The sequence below is a fragment of the Podarcis vaucheri genome (genome assembly GCF_965113315.1).
Source record: "Podarcis vaucheri genome assembly, chromosome: 16".
NCBI classification, from domain to species: Eukaryota; Metazoa; Chordata; class Lepidosauria; order Squamata; family Lacertidae; genus Podarcis; species Podarcis vaucheri.
The window spans coordinates 38,610,789-38,627,666 of NC_138754.1; the positions used below are offsets into that span (position 1 = coordinate 38,610,789).

Consider the following 16,878-nt stretch of genomic DNA (forward strand, 5'->3'; position numbering starts at 1 on the left):
TCTCAGCCTCACTCACCTCACAGAGTGTTTGTTGTGGGGGAGGAAGGGAAAGGAGATTGTTGGCCACTTTGAGACTTCTGGAAGGAAAGCTGGAATATAAATGTAGCAAACAAAAAAAACAACACTCCCAATTCTCTTTTTAAATGCTCCCCAGGGTAAATAAGCATAAAGACCCTAAAGATGCCATCTGCTGAGCCAGGGCTGGCAGGTTTTGCTTTCAGGAGGTTGGGCTAAATGACCCTTATAGTCCCTTCCAATTCTACAGTCCTATATTCTATGATTCAGTCAAGGGATGTGTGGCTTCATTGTGAAAGCATGCAAAACGAAGTCTGTTCTGTTCCATTTGCTACAGAGGTGCTGCTGCTTAAGAAGCAATGAAGCCACATTTAAATTATACAGATATTTGTACACACTCTTAATATATGCATCTTGTCTACATGCATGAAACAGACATTTCCCCTGTATATTTCCCCCTAAAATACAAGGACCCAGTGTCGTGTAGCATGTCAGACTAGGACCAGAGAGACCCAAGATCAAATTCCTATTGAGGTAAGTAGCTAGGGGCAGCCACCATATCTCAACTTAAACTACTTTGCAGGGTTGTTCTGGAAACAAAAGGGGGAATGGAGGAGCCTTGTATACTACCTTGACCTCTTTGAAGGAAAGGTAAAGGGACCCCTGACCATTAGGTCCAGTCGTGGCCAACTCTGGGGTTGCGGCGCTCATCTCACTTTATTGGCCGAGGGAGCTGGCGTACAACTTCCATGTCATGTGGCCAGAGCAACGCATGGAAACGCCATTTACCTTCCCACTGGAGTGGTACCTATTTATCTACTTGCACTTTTGACATGCTTTCGAACTGCAAGGTTGGCAGGAGTAGGGACTGAGCAACAGGAGCTCACCCCATCACGGGGATTCGAACCTCCGACCTTCTGATCAGCAAGTCCTAGGCTCTGTGGTTTAGACCACAGCGCCACCCGTGTCCATTTTGAAGGAAAGGAGGGGTATAATTGCATAGCGCGCACACACACACACACACACACACACACACACACAATGTGCATTGCAAAATTCAGAGCAGTTTGCAATCTGTCTGTCAATTGCATTTTGATCTGCTTATAAATCCTGGAGCTACATGTTTGTCTGGTGTGCTTTGAAACATGGACAAAACCAAATTCTCCTCCATCCCTTCTTTCAGCCCCTTCACAGACCTCCTCTGAACCCTTTCAGCCAAGGTGTCCAAGTCGATACTGTTACGATGCAAGATAACTGTGTCCCCCCCCCCTCTCCATCCCAAGCGTTACGGAGTTGTCTTTGCCATTGCAAAGAACACACATTTCTATTATCCTTTCCACATTAGCCAAATGAAGATCAATGTACCTATAAAGCTCAATGACATGTTAATGCAAACCTTAAAAAAGATAAAATGCCTTTTATCTCAGTCTTAGGAAAACCTAATAAAGAATTAACAGTCCATGAAGCCATGGAATTTCACTCAAGGCTTTGCTTTATGTTAGGATTCCCACCCCATTAATTTCTGACAGACAGGTTTTTCCTCAGACTTTGGAAGAGGCCAGCTACTGTCTCGCATGCTCAGAAGGCCAATAAGTCATCAGCAACAGCAATATCGGTACTGGTCAGAGGTAAGTCCAGGCACAGTCTTCCAATCACCTCACAGCAGGTCAACAACAGGAAAAAGATCCTTCAGAAATCCTCCCCATACAGCCTAAGGATGCTGGAAAAAATGGATGCTTGTGAATTCCTGCATGAACAGACCTGATCCACATCACTCAAACGAAGGTGCAAATTGGAATTTTGCTTAAAACCAGATTATGCACTTCCGCAAGTGTTGTAATGCAGTCCAAGGCTGCAATCCCACACTGACTTATCTGGGGACAAGGCCCGTTAAATTCAGGGGGACTTAATAAATAGGATTTTAAAAATAAATTCAGTAGAACACCTGAGTAAGTCTATCAAAATATGCATTAAAATATGCATATTAAAAGCACATCTTTTATTGATGCTTGATTTGTCTTGGATATTTTGTTAATTTTATTCTTTTTTGTTGTACTGCGCCTTGCTAAATTTTTATGAAAGTGCAGGTTTCATAAATAAAGAAACACATATTATGAAAATAAATTCTAAAATACACATTTGAGGTATTATTGTTATTTAATTGCAGATTAAATGTGGAAACAGGATGGGTTGCATCCAAGTAGATTCCACGCAGAGAAAAACGATGGAAATGGATGGGCTGAAATTAGGCATTTCCAGACATTTCAGTGGGCCTGCCCTCATAGAATCATAGAATTACAGAGTTGGAAGGGACCCTAAGGGACATCTAGTACGACACCCTGCAATGCCTGATTTACTCTGAGTAAAACTTAGTTGGATCAGCGGCAGAGCTAGCCGCGTGGGCACATGCTGGGCACCCAGGGTGGGGCAATCCACCCTGGGGGGCAGGGCGATCAACCCAGGGGGTGCAATCCGGCACAGCAGTGCAGCCGGGGGTGCGATCCTGCATAGCTGTGATCATGCCCGGCCAGGATTTTGTCACACACCCCTTCAGAGATGACACCTGGGGCAGACCACCCCCACTGCCCCACCCTTACTACGCCCCTGTGTTGGATAGACTGCACTGGGGGGGGGGAGAGCAAATCCAAAACAGACTAAAGGCAGACTGATTTACCTATCCCTAATTTAAAACTTCTGCCTAGATTTGGGTATTCCAGATTACTGGAATCCAAAAGGAAATGAATGCATTAGGGACAGGGATCAGCAAACTTTTTCAGAAGGGGGCAGGTCCACTGTCCCTCAAACCTTGTAGCGGGCCAGACCCACCGCCTCCCGAAAAAACCCCCCTCCCAAAAGGCCTCCGCGCCTATGCCACTCACGCCGCAGCTGCCCACACTGCATCGTCTTCGGCAGCGTCGGCATCCTCTGTCTCGGTGGGGCACAGAGCCCATGCCACTAGCCTGGGTGGCAGAGGCAGCCCTCGCGCCACTGCCGCTTCCTCCTGCTCGGCCGCCTCAGTGGGAAGGAAGGGGCGGCGCCCAAAGGCGTCCACGGCTTCTGACTGGCTGCAGGAGCTTCCTGCCAGCATCACTGCCTGCCCAGAGGCATCCGTGGCTTTTGATCAGAAGCTGTTGCACGTTGCAGAAGTCAGTCTCCATGCGGCGAGACCTCTGCGTCACGCCTGTTTAGCGCGGGGACTGACCGAGCGGGTGGCAGGGTCTGCAAGGTTCGCGGGCCGGATTAATGAGCCCGGTGGGCCGTATCCGGCCCGTGGGCCTTAGTTTGGCGACCTCTGCATTAGGAATCTTCCATCATTTAATATGGTATTGTTTGGAATTACTGTATTTTTCCATGTATAAGACTAGGTTTTTTAAACAAAAAATTAGGTTTGAAATTGGGGCCCGTCTTATACACAGGTAGTGCTGAGGGGGTGTTTTCTTAATTTGGAGTCCCTCAAAATAGGGGGCATCTTATACATGCGGGAGTCTTATACACTGAAAAATACGGTATATACAGTGTGTTGTTTATCTGCAGGCACCTCCATCAATTGAAACAAGCAGGCAACCTGGGAAGAACCGGGGGGGGGATTGCTCTGGAGCAACCAGTGAGGGTCGCTAGATTGGGAAAAGAGATGGCTGAGAAATTGGGTGGCCGGGGAGGGGGGACCCATATAAAATATTCATAGCCGCAAATCAATCAATTAATCAATTTCTACTCCACCCTTCCGTGGAGGAAGGGTGGAGTAGAAATTGATTAATTGATTTGCGGCTATGAATATTTTATATTATATATATATATATATATGCTTTCGTAGATTTTCACGGGTACAGGAATGCAGGTTTTGGTGTCTTCGGGTGTCTTCCCGTGTAAGAGTCGGGGTGTCTGTGCGACGTTTCGACGAGGTCTCACTCGTCATCTTCAGGCTGGTGCTTTCGGCTTCTTGTTACTGGAACAGAGCAGAGTCTGGTGTTTGAGTTCCTATAAATACTGTTGAGGGGTGTGGTGTATAGCCTCCAACGTTCTGGGCAGAGAGGAAGTTCCTAGATTAGTGTGCCTTTTCTTCTTTTGTTCCTTAATTACTTGAGGGATATCTTGGGTGATTTCATGAGTGATATTCTGAATACCACTGGGTGGGTCATTAAGTGTAGATTAGTTGCTAAAGCTTTCGTGTCTTGACCTCTTGAGCTTGTGAAGAGTTTTTCTGAGAAGATGGCTGTGCTGCATTTAGTTGTGCTCTGGCTTGGCTTCGTGTATAGGGGCGAGCTGTGGTTTTGTGCCTTGTGCCAGCCAGATCTGTGTAGGGATTGCAGGGGGGTGCAGCATCCGGAGGTGCCACTATAGTTTGGCTACTGGATGGAGTCTGTAATATGTCTGTGGAGAGGGTCTGGGTTTGGGTCTGGTGTGGTTGATTGGTGACGGCGTTCTGTGTGCCTCTGGTTCTGGTGTCGGTTTTTGTGGGGAGGGCTAATTTCCAGATGTCTGGCAGGCGGGACGTGTCGTCACGCTTGTTCATGTTGTGAGGGTGTTTCTCTATCTCGATGGCTTCCATGATTATTCTCTTGTGGTGATGTTCCATGTTAAAGAGCAATTTGGAATCTGCAAAATTAATTTCGTGTCCTGTTTCTTTCATGTGTTGGAAAAGAGAGGAAGTTTTTTCTTCTTTTTTGACGGCATTCTTGTGTTCTGCGATACGTGCATTTATTCGTCTGTTTGTTTGTCCAATGTACGTGGCTGGGCAGACTTTGCAGGGTATTTCATAGACCCCTTGGTTTTCCAGCTGGATTTTGTCTTTTGGGTTTCTGAGGATATTGGCTATTTTTTGGTTGGTGCAGAAGGCTGTTTTGATATTGTGTTTATGGAGGATTTTGCTGATTTTGTCTGTAGTGCCCTTGATATAAGGAAGGAGGGCCATGCCATTGTTTTCTTCTGTGTCTTGGTTTTTGGGGGGTGTTTCTTTTTGGATTAGCTTCGTAACCCTGTTTTTCTGGTATCCATTGGCGATTAACACATTTGAGAGATTCTGTAACTCAGTTGTCAAGTGGTCTTTGTCAGCCAGGCGTTTGGTTCTGGAGATGAGAGTCTTGGCTACGGAGTTTATTTGTGCAGGGTGGTGGTGTGATTGTGCATGTAAGTAGCGGTTGGTGTGTGTTTTTTTCCGGTAGATAGAACCTGATGGCTCCCTAGGACACACTATCTACCGGAAAAAAACACACACCAACCGCTACTTACATGCACAATCACACCACCACCCTGCACAAATAAACTCCGTAGCCAAGACTCTCATCTCCAGAACCAAACGCCTGGCTGACAAAGACCACTTGACAACTGAGTTACAGAATCTCTCAAATGTGTTAATCGCCAATGGATACCAGAAAAACAGGGTTACGAAGCTAATCCAAAAAGAAACACCCCCCAAAAACCAAGACACAGAAGAAAACAATGGCATGGCCCTCCTTCCTTATATCAAGGGCACTACAGACAAAATCAGCAAAATCCTCCATAAACACAATATCAAAACAGCCTTCTGCACCAACCAAAAAATAGCCAATATCCTCAGAAACCCAAAAGACAAAATCCAGCTGGAAAACCAAGGGGTCTATGAAATACCCTGCAAAGTCTGCCCAGCCACGTACATTGGACAAACAAACAGACGAATAAATGCACGTATCGCAGAACACAAGAATGCCGTCAAAAAAGAAGAAAAAACTTCCTCTCTTTTCCAACACATGAAAGAAACAGGACACGAAATTAATTTTGCAGATTCCAAATTGCTCTTTAACATGGAACATCACCACAAGAGAATAATCATGGAAGCCATCGAGATAGAGAAACACCCTCACAACATGAACAAGCGTGACGACACGTCCCGCCTGCCAGACATCTGGAAATTAGCCCTCCCCACAAAAACCGACACCAGAACCAGAGGCACACAGAACGCCGTCACCAATCAACCACACCAGACCCAAACCCAGACCCTCTCCACAGACATATTACAGACTCCATCCAGTAGCCAAACTATAGTGGCACCTCCGGATGCTGCACCCCCCTGCAATCCCTACACAGATCTGGCTGGCACAAGGCACAAAACCACAGCTCGCCCCTATACACGAAGCCAAGCCAGAGCACAACTAAATGCAGCACAGCCATCTTCTCAGAAAAACTCTTCACAAGCTCAAGAGGTCAAGACACGAAAGCTTTAGCAACTAATCTACACTTAATGACCCACCCAGTGGTATTCAGAATATCACTCATGAAATCACCCAAGATATCCCTCAAGTAATTAAGGAACAAAAGAAGAAAAGGCACACTAATCTAGGAACTTCCTCTCTGCCCAGAACGTTGGAGGCTATACACCACACCCCTCAACAGTATTTATAGGAACTCAAACACCAGACTCTGCTCTGTTCCAGTAACAAGAAGCCGAAAGCACCAGCCTGAAGATGACGAGTGAGACCTCGTCGAAACGTCGCACAGACACCCCGACTCTTACACGGGAAGACACCCGAAGACACCAAAACCTGCATATATATATATATATATATATATATATATATATATATATATATATATCAAATATTATATATATATATATATCAAATTTTATATATATATCAAATTTTATATATATATCAAATTTTATATATATATCAAATTTTATATATATATCAAAAATTAAAATTCATTCTAAAAGCAGTTAAAAACATTCCAAAAACACTTAAAAATATTCTCCCCACCAGTGATCTCAGAGTTGACTGGAACAGTGTGTTTGAGCCATCAAATGCCTGGGTGAAACATATTTTTTAAAAAACAAAAGAAAGTCAATATTGGGGGAGACAGATACACATCTGTCAGTGGAACCCCCACTGAAAATGCCCCATCGGGATGGTCCTACAGCAACTGGTCGGTCCCCAGTGGCAGCACCCCAAACAAGGTCAAGGTGACCGATAGTGGGGAAGGTGCTCTTGTAGGTCTATAGCAGGCTACATGAACTTCGGCCCTCCAGATGTTTTGAGACTACAATTCCCATCATCCCTGACCAGTGGTCCTGCTAGCTAGGGATCATAGGAGTTGTAGGCCAAAAACATCTGGAGGGCGGAGGTTGAGGAAGCCTGGTCTATAGACTTGCTGTCCCTTAATGGTAATTCAGACTCTGCCAGCAGGACAGGTGAGAACCTTCGCTCTCGCTAATGGTGGGGCAGGGGAATATTTTAAGGATTAGGTGAATCTTTTGAGGATCAGACTTTCTGAAAAGCTACAGCACAGCTCACGGGATTGTTCGAAATCAATGCAAGGAGCGCCAAGCCACATCAATCCCTGGTAATTGCTTCAGTGCATAAATTTGCAGAAAAAGTGATGTGTAGGGCGAGAAGAGAAAACATATTGATTTTATCATATCTTTCCTCAGCGTGCAATATATATAAAAAATCCAATGTTTCAATGGATTCCCCCCTCCCCCCCAAAAAATGCACACCTTATGAACAATTTGGTACAGAAGGGAATGATGGATTAACATTTATAATTGGTGTTACACTAGCACTGTTAAGAGATCCACAAACCATGCATAGAATCTACTTTTCACAGGGATGCAGTCAAATATTACTGTGGGAGGACTCAATTCCAGAGTTTACTGACAGTGTTTTTCTTACATATATAAATCCCCTAGCAACCCAGGCGCTAGCAGACAGTGGAAGCTGGGATTTTTTAAGGTTTCTAACAAGGTCAGGTACTCTAATCCCATGGAAATAACACACGGAATGCAGTCTCAGTAAGGAGGACGAAAATCAGTCTGCAGCTGGCCCATTTATTCTTCTGCAAAGTACAAGGCACAGGAAGTGGTTAGAGTGCTGGACTAGGACCTGAGAGACCAAGGTTCAAATCTTCCACTTGGCCGTGAGGCTCCCTGGGTGGCCTTGCTCTCTCTCAGCCTAGCTCACCTTGCAAGATGATTGCAAGGATAAAATGGGAAAAGGGGAGAACCATGCATGACACATTGAGCTGCTTGGAGGAAAGGTGAGATTTATTTATTTTTATTTATTTTTATTAAATTTTTCAAGAAATAGAAATTAAACAAAGAGAAACAAAGAACAATACATAACACTGTAAACACATATTTTCCAAAATGAAAACTTATAAAAAAGAAAAGGAAAAATAAGAGATATTACCAAATTCTTGCTTGAAATACTGCAATGTAAAAATCTTAGTTAAAATATTATAAAAGACTTCCATCGCATTCACCACATGTCTCTTAGTTGTCTTGCTCGCATTTAAATCTCTTCTTCAATCATTTCCCTTAGATTCTTTCATAATCAATCAAATCTTTATGTTCTCTGTATTCTTCACAAGGTTAGACTAGACACAACCAAACTTTCGTATTTGAGCCCTGCTTGTATAAATAATCATTTAAACATTTCCATTGTTTCTGAATTAAAATTTTTGACTTATGCCTTATTAAATCTGTCAATTTTGCTAACTCCAGGTGAGTTTTAAATGTAACAAATACATAAAACTCTCACTATCTTCTTGTATCTGAGCAACTGAAATCAGGCATCCCAAGAGCACATCTTTGAAACCTACATCCACTGTGTTCCACCTAAAATAAAATAAACAGAATAAAACTACTACTTTCTATCTTTATTCAGGATCCCAGTCTTTGGACCCCTCTTTTATGTATGGGGTTGTATTTTCAGGGTCCTGGGGGCAACTGGAGTCAGCGAAGATCACTCTGCTAAAGACCCCCAACAGGGGAGCCTCATGAGACAGCGATACCTCCATTCGCTACTCCCAAGAAGTAGCTTTGCCACCATTTCCTGACTCCCAAAGTCTCCTAGCCCAGGAGCGTCCAACTCCCAAGAGACTGTGATCTACTCCCAGAAGAAGAAACTGGCAATGATCTATCCTTTGGGGGGGGCACACCCAGGTTGTTGAGCATTTTTTAGGGGCGAAGGTCAAAGTTGTGGAGCTTTTTTTGGAGGGGGAGGCAAAAGTCACTCACCAAACAAATAAATAAATATATATTTTTTTATACCCCGCCCTTCCCGGTTCAGAAAACTGGGCTCAGGGCGGCTAACAACAAATTTAAAACACTTAATTGATGCAACAACAAAACAGCATAAAATACAGTATAAAACATGAATAACAATAAATTCAGAATTCAGAAATCAATTTAGGGGGAAATCCATCCAATAAACATTAGATGATCACCAGGGCTAGCTGGCTAAATTAGTCCTATTTGGGCCAGCGAAGAAACCAGGGGAGAATTAGCTGTGGGATCCCAGAGCGGGTAATCTTCATAAAAAGGGGAGGGGGAGGGAAGGAAGGGGAATAAAAGATCAGGCTAAGTTCAAATTGAAAGCCAGGCGGAATAGCTCTGTCTTACAGGTCCTGCAGAAGGAAGTTAAATCCTGCAGGGCCCTCTGTCTTCCATTTTTGCAATCATGCACCAATGAAGGAGGTGGGGCCGGATGTTCTTTTTCCCCCACGGAGAAAAAAGAGACCGTGATTGGCCGCTAGCACCTGGGGATCGACCTGTCGATCGTGGACGACCGGTTAGACATCCCTGTCCTAGCCAATTCCTCCCATAGGCTTCAGGAGGCATTGTGGCTTTGCCAGAGTGCTCACCTGCATAATGGGATATGGACACTCCACCATAGGTTCCATGATGAAAGGAAAGCACTATATCAATGTAATAAAACATAGCTAAAAAAATTAAGTCTTGGTTACAGCTTGAGCAATATCATACAAGTCCCTGCTCCTCATGGAGCCTAACATCTGGCCTAATTTTGCAGCCCCATTTGTCCTGGCTCTCACTCGTAGACTCAGCATTGAAACTTTCAGCTCAGTTGTTCTGTTCTTGTGGGAAGATCTGCAGCCAAATCACAAAAGCATGATTGCTATAGAGTCATAAACAGAACACTATGATGTCATATTCTTTAATTTTTTCTGGTGGGAGGAGGAATAATAGAAATTCACTCTTCTTCTTCCTGTCACAGCACGCTCTTCTTCTGACCTACAATGGGGTAGGGTGTCTGTAAGCTCTCCTCCAGAGAACACACTCCATTCTGGACTGTGGACTTTTTAACTTTTAAGAATTATTGCCTGACTGATTTTCATCACTGTATTTGTTGAATCCTGGCAAGATTTTGATGTGAGTTAACCTTATATTTTCTTGTTTACTTAAACAGCCTGAGAGTGATTTGTTTGTTAAGAGTGAAACATTAAAAATGAGATGATCCAAGTTGGACTAAGCAACCATGGAAATCATAATTGTTCTAGAAGGTTATGCAACTTTGTCCTAAAAGCTTCTAAAGATAAGTTGTGCATGGAGGGTGATTTTTTTACCTCTGCTGAAAAAGTATTTGCATACTTACACAAGTGAGAAAAAGAGAAAGAATAATTAATAAATAAAACATCCTCTCCTACTCATCTAAATCTATCCAACAGTTGTGAAAGGCTTTCTTCCAGAATCCACCATAGGGCCCCATCACAGGTCAGGTTACATAGTCTACAATTCATAGCACAGCTCTGGGATATGTGATTAATCGTAAGCTAAGACATGGTCTCAATGCTTGCTCCCCTGACCTCCCCTTTCAAAGAGTGGGGCAGGCACGATCATTTTCACTGTTGTCTTCCCAAGCCACAGAGCTGGACTTGCAAGTGGGCACTTCTGCAAATAAGTTGGGTCTGCTTGCACCCATCAGACTGTCACCAAGTCCTTGGTGTGGGAGATGGATTGAGGATTAAATCTGCAGATTTAGATCTAAACCTTCTTTCTGAAATGTGTGGGAGAAATATATAAGTATTCTGGCTGTGAAGCCTTTTTAGCAAAAATAAAACTTGGTAAGTTTTTCAGCTTAGGAATTAGGCAATTACATCTTTCTATCCCTTTCGTGGTCTGCTGACCTTCCCCTTCTTCATCTCCATTGCAGAGAATAAGCCACATGTTTTTAGTAAAACAAATGAAAAAAAGGTTTTACTTACATTTCAATGCAGACAGCATATACAGCAAAAGTAATATGCAGAAAAATACTAAGCTACAGTAAAATAAAAGCTGGTAGACTTAGCTAACATGGTTGAAAGCAAGAGCTTTAGCCATGCACATCTGGTCAGTTTGGAGGCATGGTGGAAAGAGAGTGTCTCCTTACAGACAGAAGGAAGTATAAAGTATTTTTCCCCTTTGTTGCAGAGTTCTTGCCCAGAGGAGGAAAAAGAAGTGACAGTACACAGAAGGTCCTCTCTAGGAAGTTCAAGAACTCTCTGTGTGCTCGGCCTGTGCTTAACTAGCAAAATTGCAATTTGGCTGCAACCCCCACACTTGGTGATTGCGGCAGAGTCAACACAGTCAGTTCACTGTCCAGCCTAGCACTTAGGGACCTCCCTGGCAGTGAGAAGCACTTCAGTGACAGGGATTCAATGGATTTAAATGAGGCTCACTCTTTAGAAAGCACTCCAACAGGCATGAGAAGCCTTCTTCAGCCTGAGGGCCACATTCCCTAATAATAATAATAATAAATATTTTTTATTTATACCCCATCCTCCCCAGCCAAGGCCGGGCTCAGGGCGGCTAACAAGCAATAATAAAAACAAGTTGAATGATTAACAACTTAAAAACAAAATTAAAATACAACATTAAAATATTGAAACATTAAAATATTAAAATGTAGCCTCGTCGCAGGAGGAGAAAGGAAAAGAAAAAAGAAAGAGAGGGAGGGAATCAAATTGGCTCCAAGCCAAAGGCCAGGTGGAACAACTCTGTCTTACAGGCCCTGCGGAAAGAAATCAGATCCTGCAGGGCCCTGGTCTCATGTGGCAGAGCGTTCCACCAGGCAATAATAAAAGTGTTGAAAAGGCCCTGGCTCTGGTTGAAGCTAATCTGACTTCTTTAGGGCCCGGGACCTCCAGGGTGTTGCTATTTATGGTCCTTAAGGTCCTCCGTGGGGCATACCGGGAAAGGCGGGGTGCATGCCAGGGGCAAAAGTGGGTGCAAGTCACCTTTGTGCAGTAGTCTGTAATCCACCCAAGCAAACATTTCTGACATCCACCCACATTTTTCCAACCAGTGAAACAAGCAGCATCGTCACCGTTCCAAGGACACATTCCAGCCAGGCAAGGGCACTTGAAGACCGTAGGGCAAGGAAGGCTGTCACCCAGGGAGAGTCTCAAGGGCCATATACAGAGGACTGAGAGGCCACGCATGGTTTCTCCACCCTCAGGTGTGTGGGGCTGTAACTATGCGAAAGGGCCTGCCACGTTCCAACAGCTCGTGCTTCCTGCCAAGCCAATGCCCTCAGCCCACCCTTGGTTACAGAAAGCAGCTTCTTCTCTGTGGAGTACATGGCTGTCAGAATTTCTATCTGACTGAGGTCAAAGCAGCCAAAGGTCTTCAAGCTTTTCACACCTCACTGCATCTGGACCACCCTTCTTCTGCCATCTGTTCATTTTTAGATTTCTTTAAAAGAGTCCCCACCCCCACCCCTTTGGTTTGGCAAGAAGAAACCCTGTCTTATTAGGGTCACTGAACAGAGAACAGCATATCTGAACTTGCTACTCTCATACGCTCTTTTTCCCCTTTGACACATGTTGCATTTCCCAAATGTAAGCTCCTTGGGGGAAAGGGCTGTCTTTTTCATGCATATATGATCTATGTGTATATAAACATATATACATATACATGTGTGTGTGTGTGTGTGTGTGTGCGCGCGCATAAATCATGGATACATACACACAGAGAGAGGGAGAGAGTCAGGGATGGGAACTGGAGTCCAGAAACATCTGGGGAGTCACATATTCCACAGTCTGCTTTATGTAATTCTATGGAGCAGCTGCATTTAGAAGACTGGGCACCGTTCTGGTCACGAAACAAGACATTTGCAGGGAAAGTATGAAAGGAGAAACCAAAAGGATCGAGGGATTGGGGGCACCTTCTTGTGAAAAGAAAGGCAAAAGGATGTGGGGGTTTTTAGATGGGGGAAGAGATGACTTAAGTCAGGAGTGAGGAACCTTTGGCCCTCCAGGTGTTGCTACTACAACTCCCATCATCTCTGATCATTGGTCATGCTTTATGGAGCTCCAGGGAAGTTGTAACTAAATGGGATATCCATGTGCAATGGCAGTCTACCCAAGTACCAGAGGAATGGAGGTGGAGCATAGCCTTATACAATGGTACCAGGGGTTAAGAACTTAATTCGTTCCGGAGGTCCATTCTTAACCTGAAATTGTTCTTAACCTGAAACACCACTTTAGCTAATGGGGCCTCCTGCTGCCTCTGCGCCACTGCCACACAATTTCTGTTCTGATCCTGAGGTAAAGTTCTTAACCCGAGGTACTACTTCCAGGTTAGCAGAGTCTGTAACTTGAAGTGTTTGTAACCTAAAGCGTTTCTAACCTGAGGTACCACTGTACTATATGAGCTTCTCTAATCCTCTTCTAAACTCAGCTAAGCTGGTGACTATCACTGCCTCTTATGGGAACAAGTTTAACTATAAAGGTAAAGGGTAAAGGGACCCCTGACCATTAGGTCCAGTCGTGGCCAACTCTGGGGTTGCAGCGCTCATCTCGCTTTATTGGCCAAGGGAGCTGGCGTACAGCTTCCAGGTCATGTGGCCAGCATGACTGAGCCGCTTCTGGCGAACCAGAGCAGCGCACAGAAACACCGTTTACCTTCCCACCAGAGCGGTATCTATTTATCTACTTGCACTTTGACGTGCTTTCGAACTGCTAGGTTGACTGGAGCAGGGACCGAGCAACGGAAGCTCACCCCATCACGGGGATTCGAAACGCCGACCTTCTGATTGGCAAGCCCTAGGCTCTGTGGTTTAACCCACAGCACCACCCGCATCCCTAAGTTTAACTATACACTGTGCAAATAAGTACTTATTTCATTTTTGTTCTGCTTTAAGTCATGATCTATGTATGATCCAAATCAGTTCAGTTCCCTTTCAATTCCCCCCACACGCAATCCCCCACTCCAAATCATCTCTAGATAGTCATTTTTAATTACCCCCAGGAAATTAGCCAAAATCTCGTGTCCTTCCCCAATTCAGTTTCCCTCAAATTCACTGCCCAACAAGAAACATCACCATGCCTTAAATACACACGCTGGTGGCCATTGATACGTCTAGTGGGAGCAAATGCCATAGTTTTACTATTTGCTGTGTGAAGGAAGAGGACCTTCTAGCTACCAGTTTGGAAACGTTCAGAAGCCTGTTCTCACTTCTAAAAGAATAAGAAGAAAGGCATGTGTGTCCATGCATGCGCAAACACATTGGTGGTGGTAGAAAAGAAGAAAGAGATGACTGCATCCACTGAAAATGCATTTTCCACACCATCTCCAGGGAATTTTAGACAAACACCCAGGAGCAAATATTTATCTGCACAAGTGTACAAATGAATCCTCTTTCTCTCTTCCAAAAAGGGAAGAAGAAGAAAACCCTCTTTCTCCAAACACAGCCTTCAGCGACAGATGTGCGAGACAGGGGCTCAAACACAGAAGGGCAAACGAAGCAAAGGACTGGGAACCTGTCAATCAAAACTGCTAAAGCAAGACCACAGGTGTGCTGCTTTGACCTTGGCAGTGACCCCCAGTCATAACACGGGACTTGATTGGCTGTCATCAAGCCACTTTGAAGGACAAGGACATGGCCACCAATATCCTCGCAGCTCAGGCAGAAGAGACAAGCCTGTCGACTAAGATCTGGCCATTCGCTCCCAAGTTCAGGGAGAAAATCCAGACTAGGAACATCTGATGCAGAAGCTGAAGGCAAAGGAAAAAAAGTCTCCCAAAGCTAAGTTGTAAGATCCATGTTTTTCTCCTTTGCTGAAAATGCCTCCTTAGGACAATGTAAAAGTAGCTCTCCAATTTATTAAATCTAATACATCCCACCAGCCATCATATTTTTTAAAAAAGTGGTTTCTAATGTTCGCAATTTGACGCGGGTGGCGCTGTGGGTTAAACCACAGAGCCTAGGACTTGCCGATCAGAAGGTCGGCGGTTCAAATCCCCGTGACAGGGTGAGCTCCCGCTGCCCAGTCCCAGCTCCTGCTCACCTAGCAGTTCGAAAGCACGTCAAAGTGCAAGTAGAGAAATAGGTACCGCTCCGGCGGGAAGGTAAACAGTGTTTCCGTGTGCTGCTCTGGTTTGCCAGAAGCGGCTTAGTCATGCTGGCCACATGACCTGGAAGCTGTACACCGGCTCCCTCGGCCAACAAAGCAAGATGAGCGCCGCAACCCCAGAGTCAGCCACGACTGGACCTAATGGTCAGGGGTCCCCCTAACATTTGCAATGTAATCATTTTCTTTTCTGATCTTTCTATTTGCCAGAGCTGAAACAATCTGTTGTGGCGAACTGCAGAAGAAAAAGACAATGCTATTGACTAGCCATATTCTGCAAATTAAAATAAAAAATAAAAATTGATACCATACTATACTATACTGAAATGTTTAAATGTTTCTTTGATTGTCCTTGAATCTTCCTGCCACACTTGCCATCCATTCCTGCCACAGCCTTTCAGAACCACTGCTTTAGAATAAGGAAGACATCTTCACTGAGGCAGAAAAGAGATACAGGAGTCAGCAACAGGTGATGGGTCCCCGGCAGCTGCTACGCTCAGACTAGATGATGGGAAAGGCGAGGGCAGCCAGGCGAGAAGCTGGGCTCCAAGCTGAACGAGTCCAAAATCAGGGCAATATGTTCAGCAAAGCATGGAAGCAACGGAGTTGCCCCCAACAGGTTGGCAGGCCCACCCTCCAAGCATTTAAAGATGGACAAGGCATGCTTGCTCATGAGACTCCCGTGCCTTGTGACACTGTTGAGTGCACAGGAGTTCACTGAGTCAGGGCTGATGGGTGTTTTCCTAGTGATGGAAGCACCACTGGGTCCTGGATAACCGGGCTGTGCATTCCCCTTCCATAGCTAGTTCTCCTCAGAAGTTGGTTGATGCCCTCCCCAGATTCCTTTGCTGTACTCTTCTCCCTGGGAGAATAAAGGGGAGCTGGAAGTTCGGCTTCTTCAGCTGGAGCAAGGGAATCCTGAAAGGGGAGGAAGAGCGGTAGGCCCGTAATCTGGTGAACCGGGTTCGCGTCCCCGCTCCTCCACATGCAGCTGCTGGGTGACCTTGGGCCAGTCACACTTCTTTGAAGTCTCTCAGCCCCACTTACCTCACAGAGTGTTTGTTGTGGGGGAGGAAGGGAAAGGAGAATGTTACCCGATTTGAGACTCCTTTGGATAGTCATAAAATGGGATATCAAATCCAAACTCCTCCTCCTCCTCCTCCTCCTCCTCCTCCTCCTCCTCCTCCTCCTCCTCCTCCTCCTCCTCTTCTTCTTCTTCTTCTTCTTCTTCTTCTTCTTCTTCTGTTTCCCCCATGCCATCATCTTCTTCCCCCTTCTCATTCATCTCAGCCTGCCATGGAATGCCTTGGGACTCAAAGGAGTCCCTGTATAGTCTTGCAAAAATCACTTAGCTCATATGGGGGAACTTTACTCAAGGTACCACACCATACAAAATATCACAGGGCATTACAGAGTTGTGTGTGTGTGTTTTGCATTTGCACTGTAATACAAACAGCACCTTTAAAAAATGGAAGATCCCTGCCTCAAGGAGCTTGCAATCTACATTTTGGTGATGTCTGAAAACAAGAGAGTAGGGCGTGGGAGGGATAACATTCAATACAATGGTACCTCTGGATGCGAACAGGATCCGTTCTGGAGCCCCGTTCACATCCTGAGTAGAACGTAAGACGCGACGGCATGTCTATGCGTGCACAGGTCGCATTTCGCCGCTTCTGTGCATGTGCATGACATCATTGTCTGTGCATGCATGAGTGGTGAAACCCGGAAGTAACGCATTCCTGTACTACTGGGTCGCCG

General features: G+C 45.0%; 1 protein-coding gene and 1 long non-coding RNA gene across 4 annotated transcripts in view; one reads left to right on the forward strand and one right to left on the reverse strand.

Annotated features, from left to right (window-relative positions):
• The window catches only part of TMEM132B (transmembrane protein 132B), a 376,300-nt gene that overhangs the window by 289,160 nt on the left and 70,262 nt on the right, over positions 1-16,878 (reverse strand). The gene's annotated exons all lie outside the window — the stretch shown is intronic.
• On the forward strand, positions 9,885-14,890 carry LOC309521566. The gene is made up of 2 exons (XR_014214718.1): positions 9,885-10,159; positions 14,426-14,890. It is a non-coding gene; the product is annotated as an uncharacterized lncRNA (long non-coding RNA).